Source organism: Lissotriton helveticus, chromosome 3_1, assembly GCF_964261635.1.
Source record: "Lissotriton helveticus chromosome 3_1, aLisHel1.1, whole genome shotgun sequence".
Lineage (NCBI taxonomy): Eukaryota > Metazoa > Chordata > Amphibia > Caudata > Salamandridae > Lissotriton > Lissotriton helveticus.
Genome location: NC_136061.1, coordinates 1,164,149,685 through 1,164,162,460, shown reverse-complemented (window position 1 = coordinate 1,164,162,460; position 12,776 = coordinate 1,164,149,685). Strand labels below are relative to the sequence as shown.

At 52.7% G+C, this 12,776-nt stretch overlaps 1 protein-coding gene across 1 annotated transcript in view; it reads left to right on the top strand.

Annotated features, from left to right (window-relative positions):
* The window catches only part of LOC144823338 (NXPE family member 4-like), a 328,593-nt gene that overhangs the window by 106,173 nt on the left and 209,644 nt on the right, over positions 1–12,776 (top strand). The gene's annotated exons all lie outside the window — the stretch shown is intronic.

Here is a 12,776-nt window from a genome sequence, read left to right as displayed (position 1 = left end):
CTCCATGTGGCTTCAAGAACTGAACACCATACTCAAGCTACATGCTCGAGAATTGGATAGTGAAAACCAACTGTGGCCTCCTGCGACACAGTACTGCAGATGAAACACCGCTAGTCACATGCAGAAGTGGAAAACATATCTCTGCAAGAAAAATAGAAAATAGTTTCCTTTGCAGAAACCCTTAAGGGAATGTGTTAGTAAGAGGCACACTAATCAAATGTTTACAAATGTTGTAAATGAAAAACTTGGAAGGGGAAATATGTAGTCACCTAAGGAGCATGTAGTATTGGGGGAAGGGCAATACGTGGTGCAAATAAGGGCTGCGGTTCAGGCGAAAAACAAAATAGAAGTAAGGCTGTCATCCCACGCAAAAAACTCCCTCTTTCAAGCTCTACATTAGAAGTTCGATGCTGTATTATTTACATCATATGCAAGGCTTCCATTTTTCCATTTTGACTGATTCGTTCTGTATAAACACAGAATAAGGTTTCCCCAATACTTCTGTGCCTTCGAAAATAGAAAACTGCAGAAAGTTATCTTCGTTTCATTGTCTGCAAATGCTCTGACTCCTGAGAAGTCAGGACAATAGGTGCACAAGTTGCCATCACGGTGAGACCACATGTGCTGTACTTTAATATTGTAGGTCACAACTGTGGATATCAAAATGTGGCTATACATTTTGCAGGTAAATCAAGGTGAAAATACGCTGTCTCCAACTTCTTTTTTTCCACCCTCCAAAAAAGAAATTAAGGATAAATGCAATTAAGAGAAATAAATGTGGATACTATCAGCCAGATTCATCATCGTCATGTTTTGCGAGTCTGTAATAGCGAATAATAAGGAATCGCTATTACAGACTCGCAAGTGCATTTTTCTAAGTTTCCGCTATTTACCACGAGGTTTGACTTCGCGGTAAATAGCGGCCCAAATTTGCGAATTCGCAATTTTTAAATGTTTCATGAATTGCATTTAAGGAATCTCAAATAGAGATTCTTTAAATGCAATTCCTCGCAAATTTGCGAATTCTATAATTGCGATTTTTGCATTTGGGACGATGAATCCCAAATGCAAAAATTGCGCTCGCAAAGGGCCAGATTCTCAGAATTTGGCCCTTTGCGAGCCGATTTCACTTTGATGAATCTAGCTAATAGAGATTGGAAATGTCAATAAATGAATAGCATGAATCCTGATGCTCAAACTATATGGAATGTAAGCCGAGGAAGCTTGAGCATTTGAATCTGCAGCTTGTGGGGTTTTTTTTGTCTGCCTCCGCCCCAGGCTTCCAAGTGCTTTGTGGCAGTTCTGGCGCCTGGCAGACGCAATCTTGCGCGTTCCACGCCAGTCACAAAGGCTTTTTTGAAGACAACTTGTCCGAATAAGGTCGCACACTGCTCGTCCCATCAGCGTGTGACCCCGAAGCATGATGGTCGATGTAGTCGGTATCAGCGGGTGCGCTTCTACCCGAGTGTTGAGTCTTGAGGGTATTCAGTGGTGTGCTTGCCATCCCTGGACACATGTTTCGCGTTCATTAACGCTCATCAGCAGGGATTAGGCGTGTGCACGGGGTTGCTGCGTGGGCTGCCGAAAATATTCATAGGTCCAGATACCTCTTAAGGCACGCAGGTGCGTTATCTCGAGGTCGTCACCTCCACCGGCTCAAGGGAGCCTGTATAAATAGTATGTCCGAATGAGGTCGCACACTGCTCGTCCCATCAGCGTGTGACACCGAAGCATGATGGTGGATGTAGTCGGTATCAGCCGGTGCGCTTCAACCCGAGTTTTGAGTCTTGAGGGTATTCACTGGTGTGCTTGCCATCCCTGAACACGTGTTTCGCGTTCATTAACGCTCATCAGCAGGGATTAGGCGTGTGCACGGGGTTGCTGCGTGGGCTGCCGAAAATATTCATAGGTCCAGATACCTCTTAAGGCGCGCAGGTGCGTTATCTCGAGGTCGTCAACTCCACCGGCTCAAGGGAGCCTGTATAAATAGTATGTCCGAATGAGGTCGCACACTGCTCGTCCCATCAGCGTGTGACCCCGAAGCATGATGGTCGATGTAGTCGGTATCAGCGGCTGCGCTTCTACCCGAGTGTTGAGCCTTGAGGGTATTCACTGGTGTGCTTGCCAACTCTGGACACGTGTTTCGCGTTCATTAACGCTCATCAGCAGGGATTAGGCGTGTGCACGGGGTTGCTGCGTGGGCTGCCGAAAATATTCATAGGTCCAGATACCTCTTAAGGCGCGCAGGTGCGTTATCTCGAGGTCGTCACCTCCACCGGCTCAAGGGAGCCTGTATAAATAGTATGTCCGAATGAGGTCGCACACTGCTCGTCCCATCAGCATGTGACCCTGAAGCATGATGGTCGATGTAGTCGGTATCAGCGGCTGCGCTTCTACCCGAGTGTTGAGTCTTGAGGGTATTCACTGGTGTGCTTGCCAACTCTGGACACGTGTTTCGCGTTCATTAACGCTCATCAGCAGGGATTAGGCGTGTGCACGGGGTTGCTGCGTGGGCTGCCGAAAATATTCATAGGTCCAGATACCTCTTAAGGCGCGCAGGTGCGTTATCTCGAGGTCGTCACCTCCACCGGCTCAAGGGAGCCTGTATAAATAGTATGTCCGAATGAGGTCGCACACTGCTCGTCCCATCAGCGTGTGACCCTGAAGCATGATGGTCGATGTAGTCGGTATCAGCGGCTGCGCTTCTACCCGAGTGTTGAGTCTTGAGGGTATTCACTGGTGTGCTTGCCAACTCTGGACACGTGTTTCGCGTTCATTAACGCTCATCAGCAGGGATTAGGCTTGTGCACGGGGTTGCTACGTGGGCTGCTGAAAATATTCATAGGTCCAGATACCTCTTAAGGCGCGCAGGTGCGTTATCTCGAGGTCGTCACCTCCATCGGCTCAAGGGAGCCTGTATAAATAGTATGTCCGAATGAGGTCGCACACTGCTTGTCCCATCAGCGTGTGACCCCGAAGCATGATGGTCGATGTAGTCGGTATCAGCGGGTGCGCTTCTACCCGAGTGTTGAGTCTTGAGGGTATTCACTGGTGTGCTTGCCATCCCTGGACATGTGTTTCGCATTCATTAACGCTCTTCAGCAGGGATTAGGCTTGTGCACGGGGTTACCGAAAATATTCATAGGTCCAGATACCTCTTAAGGCGCGCAGGTGCGTTATCTCGAGGTCGTCACTTCCACCGGCTCAAGGGAGCCAGTATAAATAGTATGTCCGAATGAGGTCGCACACTGCTCGTCCCATCAGCGTGTGACCCCGAAGCATGATGGTCGATGTAGTCGGTATCAGCGGCTGCGCTTCTACCCGAGTGTTGAGTCTTGAGGGTATTCACTGGTGTGCTTGCCATCCCTGGACATGTGTTTCGCGTTCATTAATGCTCTTCAGCAGGGATTAGGCTTGCGCACGGGGTTACCGAAAATATTCATAGGTCCAGATACCTCTTAAGGCGCGCAGGTGCGTTATCTCGAGGTCGTCACCTCCACCGGCTCAAGGGAGCCTGTATAAATAATATGTCCAAATGAGGTCGCACAATGCTCGTCCCATCAGCGTGTGACCCCGAAGCATGATGGTCGATGTAGTCGGTATCAGCGGGTGCGCTTCTACCCGAGTGACAAGAGGTAACAACCTCGAAACACGTGTCCAGGGATGGCCAACGCAACAGTGATTTATGCTCAAGACTCTGGCAGAGGCGCACCCGCTGATGCTTACTTCATGGACCACAATGCTTTGGGGCAACACGCTGGTAGGACAAGCAGTGTGCGACCAATTGGACTTTCTTTTATATTCAAGCTCCCTTGAGCTGGTGGGGCTGACGAGCCCGGGTTACGCACCTGCGTGCCACGAGCGGTACCAAACCTGAAAATATTTTTTGCCAGCCTACGCAGCACCCCTACATATATGCCTATTCCCTGCTGATGAGAGGTAACAACCTCGAAACACGTGTCCAGGGATAGCCAACGCAACAGTGATTTTTGCTCAAGACTCTGGCAGAGGTGCACCCGCTGATGCTTACTTCATGGACCACAATGCTTTGGGGCAACACGCTGGTAGGACAAGCAGTGTGCGACCAATTGGACTTTCTTTTATATTCAAGCTCCCTTGAGCTGGTGGGGCTGACGAGCCCGGGTTACGCATCTGCGTGCCACGAGCGGTACCGAACCTGAAAATATTTTTTGGCAGCCTACGCAGCACCCCTACATATATGGCTATTCCCTGCTGATGAGAGGTAACAACCTCGAAACACGTGTCCAGGGATGGCCAACACGACAGTGATTTTTGCTCAAGACTCTGGCAGAGGCGCACCCGCTGATGCTTACTTCATGGACCACAATGCTTTGGGGCAACACGCTGGTAGGACAAGCAGTGTGCGACCAATTGGACTTTCTTTTATATTCAAGCTCCCTTGAGCTGGTGGGGCTGACGAGCCCGGGTTACGCACCTGCGTGCCACGAGCGGTACCGAACCTGAAAATATTTTTTGGCAGCCTACGCAGCACCCCTACATATATGCCTATTCCCTGCTGATGAGAGGTAACAACCTCGAAACACATGTCCAGGGATAGCCAACGCGACAGTGATTTTTGCTCAAGACTCTGGCAGAGGCGCACCCGCTGATGCTTACTTCATGGACCACAATGCTTTGGGGCAACACGCTGGTAGGACAAGCAGTGTGCGACCAATTGGACTTTCTTTTATATTCAAGCTCCCTTGAGCTGGTGGGGCTGACGAGCCCGGGTTACGCACCTGCGTGCCACGAGCGGTACCGAACCTGAAAATATTTTTCGGCAGCCTACGCAGCACCCCTACATATATGCCTATTCCCTGATGACGAGAGGTAACAACCTCGAAACACGTGTCCAGGGATGGCCAACGCGACAGTGATTTTTGCTCAAGACTCTGGCAGAGGCGCACCCGCTGATGCTTACTTCATGGACTACAATGCTTTGGGGCAACACGCTGGTAGGACAAGCAGTGCGCGACCAATTGGACTTTCTGTTATATTCAAGCTCCCTTGAGCTGGTGGGGCTGACGAGCCCGGGTTACGCACCTGCATGCCACGAGCGGTACCAACGCTGAAAATATTTTTTGGCAGCCTACGCAGCACCCCTACATATATGCCTATTCCCTGCTGATGAGAGGTAACAACCTCGAAACACGTGTCCAGGGATGGCCAACACGACATTGATTTTTGCTCAAGACTCTGGCTGAGGCGCACCCGCTGATGTTTACTTCATGGACCACAATGCTGTGGGGCAACATGCTGGTAGGACAAGCAGTGTGCGACCAATTGGACTTTCTTTTATATTCAAGCTCCCTTGAGCTGGTGGGGCTGACGAGCTCGGGTTACGCACCTGCGTGCCACGAGCGGTACCGAACCTGAAAATATTTTTTGCCAGCCTACGCAGCACCCCTACATATATACCTATTCCCTGCTGACGAGAGGTAACAACCTCGAAACACGTGTCCAGGGTATGCCAACGCAACAGTGATTTTTGCTCAAGACTCTGGCAGAGGCGCACCCGCTGATGCTTACTTCATGGACCACTATGCTTTGGGGCAACACGCTGGTAGGACAAGCAGTGTGCGACCAAATGGACTTTCTGTTATATTCAAGCTCCCTTGAGCTGGTGGGGCTGACGAGCCCGGGTTACGCACCTGCGTGCCACGCGCGGTACCGAACCTGAAAATATTTTTTGCCAGCCTACGCAGCACCCCTACATATATGCCTATTCCCTGCTGATGAGAGGTAACAACCTCGAAACACGTGTCCAGGGATGGCTAACGCGACAGTGATTTTTGCTCAAGACTCTGGCAGAGGCGCACCGGCTGATGCTTACTTCATGGACCACATGCTTTGGGGCAACACGCTGGTAGGACAAGCAGTGTGCGACCAATTGGACTTTCTTTTATATTCAAGCTCCCTTGAGCTGGTGGGGCTGACGAGCCCGGGTTATGCACCTGCGTGCCACGAGTGGTACCGAACCTGAAAATATTTTTTGGCAGCCTACGCAGCACCCCTACATATATGCCTATTCCCTGCTGACGAGAGGTAACAACCTCGAAACACGTGTCCAGGGATAGCCAACGCGACAGTGATTTTTGTTCAAGACTCTGGCAGAGGCGCACCCGCTGATGCTTACTTCATGGACCACAATGCTTTGGGGCAACACGCTGGTAGGACAAGCAGTGTGCGACCAATTGGACTTTCTTTTATATTCAAGCTCCCTTGAGCTGGTGGGGCTGACGAGCCCGGGTTACGCACCTGCGTGCCACGAGCGGTACCGAACCTGAAAATATTTTTCGGCAGCCTACGCAGAACCCCTACATATATGCCTATTCCCTGCTGATGAGAGGTAACAACCTCGAAACACGTGTCCAGGGATGGCCAACACAACAGTGATTTTTGCTCAAGACTCTGGCAGAGGCGCACCCGCTGATGCTTACTTCATGGACCACAATGCTTTGGGGCAACACGCTGGTAGGACAAGCAGTGTGCGACCAATTGGACTTTCTTTTATATTCAAGCTCCCTTGAGCTGGGGGGGCTGACGAGCCCGGGTTACGCACCTGCGTGCCACGAGCGGTACCGAACCTGAAAATATTTTTCGGCAGCCTACGCAGCACCCCTACATATATGCCTATTCCCTGCTGACGAGAGGTAACAACCTCCAAACACGTGTCCAGGGATGGCCAACGCGACAGTGATTTTTTCTCAAGACTCTGGCAGAGGCGCACCCGCTGATGCTTACTTCATGGACTACAATGCTTTGGGGCAACACGCTGGTAGGACAAGCAGTGCGCGACCAATTGGACTTTCTGTTATATTCAAGCTCCCTTGAGCTGGTGGGGCTGACGAGCCCGGGTTACGCACCTGCGTGCCACGAGCGGTACCGAAGCTGAAAATATTTTTTGGCAGCCTACGCAGCACCCCTACATATATGCCTATTCCCTGCTGATGAGAGGTAACAACCTCGAAACACGTGTCCAGGGATGGCCAACGCGACATTGATTTTTGCTCAAGACTCTGGCTGAGGCGCACCCGCTGATGTTTACTTCATGGACCACAATGCTTTGGGGCAACATGCTGGTAGGACAAGCAGTGTGCGACCAATTGGACTTTCTTTTATATTCAAGCTCCCTTGAGATGGTGGGGCTGACGAGTCCGGGTTACGCACCTGCGTGCCACGCGCGGTACCGAACCTGAAAATATTTTTTGGCAGCCTACGCAGCACCCCTACATATATGCCTATTCCCTGCCGACGAGAGGTAACAACCTCGAAACACGTGTCCAGGGATGGCCAACGCGACAGTGATTTTTGCTCAAGACTCTGGCAGAGGCGCACCCGCTGATGCTTACTTCATGGACCACAATGCTTTGGGGAAACACGCTGGTAGGACAAGCAGTGTGCGACCAACTGGACTTTCTTTTATATTCAAGCTCCCTTGAGCTGGTGGGGCTGACGAGCCCGAGTTACGCACCTGCGTGCCACGAGTGGTACCGAACGTGAAAATATTTTTTGGCAGCCTACGCAGCACCCCTACATATATGCCTATTCCCTGCTGACGAGAGGTAATAACCTCGAAACACGTGTCCAGGGATGGCCAACGCGACAGTGATTTTTGTTCAAGACTCTGGCAGAGGCGCACCCGCTGATGCTTACTTCATGGACCACAATGCTTTGGGGCAACACGCTGGTAGGACAAGCAGTGTGCGACCAATTGGACTTTCTTTTATATTCAAGCGCCCTTGAGCTGGTGGGGCTGACGAGCCCGGGTTATGCACCTGCGTGCCACGAGCGGAACCGAACCTGAAAATATTTTTTGGCAGCCTAAGCAGCACCTCTACATATATGCCTATTCCCTGCTGACGAGAGGTAACAACCTCGAATCACGTGTCCAGGGATGGCCAACGCGACAGTGATTTTTGCTCAAGACTCTGGCAGAGGCGCACCCGCTGATGCTTACTTCATGGACCACAATGCTTTGGGGCAACACGCTGGTAGGACAAGCAGTGTGCGACCAATTGGACTTTCTTTTTTGAAGACAACTGTTTTGATGACTTCGAGCAGGTGGATTTGTACATGACGGATACAGCCCAGGCCGGACCAGTTGACCCTGTTTCACGGCGCCCCCGGCGGGGGCTGTTCCTCGGTGCAATTTGTCTCACGCTGTCCCGTTTACAATAACAAGAGAAGGCTGGAATTCGGAGCCTGTCATTTGGCCTGAAAGCAAAAAAAAAAAATTAAAAAAAAGAATCCTTTACTTCACACAGGTAGACACAGTTGGCGCCCTTCTCGCTCTGCAGCCTTTACTGGTGGAGAGGACACCCCTTTGAACGACGCTTGAAGCTGAACATCGTGTTTTTCCTGACCACACAGCAAGCTGGGTTCGTCCGTACAAAACACGTTCTTTGTTTTACTGGTAAACTGAGCACCATATCACAGATCTCAAAGTAATTTATAAAAAAAAGGTTTTCTCATTTCGTTCGATCCCTGAATTTTTTGTACAGATTGATCATGAAAGTTAGGGGGGCATAACAGGGACATAACACAGACCCCTGAATTTCCGGGGTGCAGGGGGCCTATCACCCTTCCCGGGATGGATCCACTTTGATTTGAATTTTTTAGTAGAGCAGGCGAATACCCAAGCGTGTCTTGGCGCTAAGGAACTTAAAGCCAGTGGTAGGAGTGGGCGGGATCGGAAGGGCACTGCGTGCCCCTACTTTTAAAAATTATTTCAGTTCGTTACCCTACTTCTTTCTTTCAAAAAAGCATCCCGGGATGGCAAATATAGTCAACTTAAAAACGATACCTTTTTCTTTCAGCTTTCAGGGGCGGCTCGCACTTATCTGTTGAACTCCAGAGGCTGCAGCAGCCCCTCCCTGAGCTCTCACAGACTGTGGGCAGGCCCATTGTCATTCCGATTGAGGCTGATCCCCTTTGGACCGACAATGCGCCGCCTTCTGCCTTTAGCATTCCATGCTGATTTAGTGATTACAGAGGAGCTTTCCCCCGACAGAGTACTGTGGGGAACTTGCCACCATGTGAAATTTGTCAATGTTATACACAGAGTCAACCGGGCAGGAGCAATGAAAGGACAAAAGAGGAGACAGGAAAGGAGAGGTGATGGGGCAGGAGAGGTGACCGGGCAGGAGAATTAATGGACAGGAGAAGTGATGGGGCAGTAGAAGTGACGTGGCAGGAGAAGTGAAGGGGCAGTAGAAGTGACAGGGCAGGAGAAGTGAAGGGGCAGGTTGAAGTGACAGGGAAGGAGAGGTGACGGGGCAGGGGAGGTGACGGGGCAGGATAGGTGATGGGGCAGGAGAGGTGACAGGGCAGGAGAGGCGACAGGAGAGGTGACGGGGCAGGAAAAGTGATGGGGCAGGAGAAGTGACGGGGCAAGAGCGGTGATTAGGCATGTGCAGGAGCAGTAACCGGGCAGGAGCGGTGAACGGACAGGAGCAGTGAGCGGATAGGTGCAGTGAACGGATAAGGGCAGTGAACGGATAGGAGCAGTGAATGGGGCAGGAGAAGTGATGGGACAGGAGAAGTGATGGGACAGGAGAAGGGATGGGGCAGGAGCGGTGATGGGGCAGGAGCAGTGACCGGGCAGGAGTGCTGACCGGGCAGGAATGCTGACCGGGCAGGAGTGCTGACCGGGCAGGAGCGGTGACCGAGCAGGAGCGGTGATGGGGCAGGAGAAGTGACAGGCAGGAGAAGTGACGGGGCAGGAGAGGTGATGGAGCAGGAGAAGTGGCAGGGCAGGAGTGGTGATTAGGCATGAGCAGGAGTGGTAACTGGGCAGGAGCAATGAAAGGACAGGAGCGGTGAATGGGGCAGGAGCGGTGAATGGGGCAGGAGCGGTGAATGGGGCAGGAACAGTGAACAGGGCAGGAGCAGTGAACGGGGCAGGAGTGGTGAACGGGGCAGGAGTGGTGAACGGGGCAGGAGTGGTGAACGGGGCAGGAGTGGTGAACGGGGCAGGAGTGGTGAACGGGGCAGGAGCGGTGAACGGGGCAGGAGCAGTGATCGGGCAGGAGTAGTGAACGGGGCAGGAGCAGTGAACGGGGCAGGAGCAGTGAACGGGGAAGGAGCAGTGAACGAGCAGGAGCAGTGACGGGGCAGGAGCGGTGACGGGGCAGGTGCGGTGACGGGGCAGGAGCGGTGACGGGACAGAGCAGTGACGGGGCAGGAGAAGTGAATGGGTAGGAGCAGTGAACGGGGCAGGAGCGGTGAACGGGCAGGAGCAGTGAACGGGCAGGAGCAGTGAACGGGCAGGAGCAGTGAATGGGGCAGCAGCGGTGATGGGGCAGGAGTGCTGACCGGACAGGAGCAGTGATGGGGCAGGAGCAGTGAATGGACAGGAGTGGTGACGGGGCAGGAGCAGTGACGGGGCAGGATCAGTGACGGGGCAGGAGCGGTGACTGGGCAGGAGCGGTGACTAGGCAGGAGAGGTGACCGGGCAGGGGAGGCAACAGGAAAAGAGAGGTGACTGAGCAGGAGAGGTGACCGGGCAGGAGAGGTGACCAGGCAGGAGAGGTGACCGGGCAGGAGAGACAACAGGAGAGGAGAGGTGACTGAGCAGGATAGGTGACCGGGCAGGAGAGACAACAGGAGAGGAGAGGTGACTGAGCAGGATAGGTGACTGGGCAGAATGGTGACTGGGCAGAATGGTGACCGGGCAGGAGCGGTGACGGGTTTGGAGCGGCGACGGGGCAGGAGAGGCAACAGGAAAGGAGAAGTGACCAGGCAGGAGAGGTGACCGGGCAGGTGTGGTGACTGGGTAGGAGTGGTGACTGGGTAGGAGAAGTGACCGTGCAGGAGAGTTGATGGGGCAGGAGAGGTGATGGGGCAGGAGAAGTGACAGGGCATGAGTGGTGATTAGGCATGAGCAGGAGCGGTAACCGGGTGGGAGCAGTGAAAGGACAGGAGCGGTGAACGGGGAAGGAGCGATGAATGGGGCAGAAGCAGTGAACGGGGCAGGATCAGTGGACGGGGCAGGAGCAGTGGACGGGGCAGGAGCAGTGGATGGGCAAAGAGCAGTGACGGGGTAGGAGAAGTGACGGGGCAGGAGAAGTGACGGGGCAGGAGAAGTGAAGGGGCAGGAGCAGTGATGGGGCAGGAGCAGTGAATGGGTAGCAGCGGTGAATGGGTGGGAGCGGTGAATGGTTGGGAGCGGTGGACGGTGCAGGAGCGGTGGACGGGGCAGGAGTGGTGACGGGGCAAGAGCGGTGACGGGGCAGCAGAGGTGACGGAGCAGGAGAAGTGACGGGGCAGGAGCAGTGATGGTGCAGAGCAGTGATGGGGCAGGAGAGGCAACAGGAAAGGAGAGGCAACAGGAAAGGAGAGGTGACCAGGCAGGAGAGGTGACCAGGCAGGGGAGGTGACCAGGCAGGAGTGATGACCAGGCAGGAGTGGTGACCAGGCAGGAGTGGTGACCAGGCAGGAGTGGTGACCAGGCAGGAGAAGTGACGGGGCAGGAGAGGTGAAAGGGCCGGAGAGGTGAAAGGGCAGGAGAGGTGATGGGGCAGGAGCAGTGACAGGGCAGGAATGGTTATTGGGCATGAGCAGGAGTGGTAACCGGACGGGAGCGGTGAAAAAACAGGAGCAGTGAACGGGGCAGGAGAGGTGAACGGGGCAGGAGCAGTGAACGGGGCTGGAGCCGTGAACGGGGCAGGAGCAGTGAACGGGGCAGGAGCATTGGACTGGGCAGGAGCATTGGACGGGGCAGGAGCATTGGACGGGGCAGGAGCAGTGGAAGGGGCAGGAGAAGTGACGGGGCAGGAGAAGTGACGGGCAGCAAAAGTGACGGGGCAGGAGCAGTAAATGGGTAGGAGCGGTGAATGGGTAGGAGCGGTGGACAGGGCAGGAGCTTTAACAGGGCAGGAGCTTTGACGGGGCAGGAGCGGTGACTGGGAAGGAGCGGTGACGGGGCAGGAGAAGTGACGGGCAGGAGAAGTGATTGGGAAGGAAGTGCCGGGGCAGGAGAAGTGACGCAGGATTAGTGATGACGCAAAGAGAAATGGGAAACCCAATAAACCCTTGTAGGTATGGGCAATGACCAATATTGTGTGAAGGAGTCTACAAGGGATTTTATTTATAGTATGACTTTGCTTTTTTCTATTCAAATCGGTGAGTAAGTCATACGATCAAACTCCAATGTGTCCACAGGACAACATCAAATGTAAATGGATAATAAGCAGTAAAGAGCACACGGAAAATCCTAATTGTATTGAAAAAATATATATATTTGTATCTTTTATATATCAAAACATGATTTCAAGGGGATACATATACAGAAAATAAATCAAGAGCAAAAAGTAATGAAAAGATGTCTAGATGAATTAAACAAACAGTTCATAACATACATCAGCTCCTGAAATAAGAGAGCAACTGAAAACAACAATGTATAGACGTTACTCTTCACAAAATGAATTTGTTTGGAGATGATGGAGAGGTCGACGTTTCGGTCTTTGCAGCATAAGTCTATAAGACCATCATCAGGACAATTGATTTATGCAGGAAAAAGCCCCTTCTTTTTTAGTGACGAGGCAGGAGAAGTGACTGGGCGGGAGCAGTTATTGGGCAGGAGCAGTAATTAGGCATGAGCATGAGTGAGGAATGGGTAGAAGCAGTTAACGGGCAGGAGCGGTGAACGGGCAGGAGCGGTTAATGGGCAGGAGTGGTGATGGGGCAGGGGAAATGACAGGGAAGGAGCGGTGACGGGGTAGGAGAAGTGACTTGTACTTATGTTCCTTGCC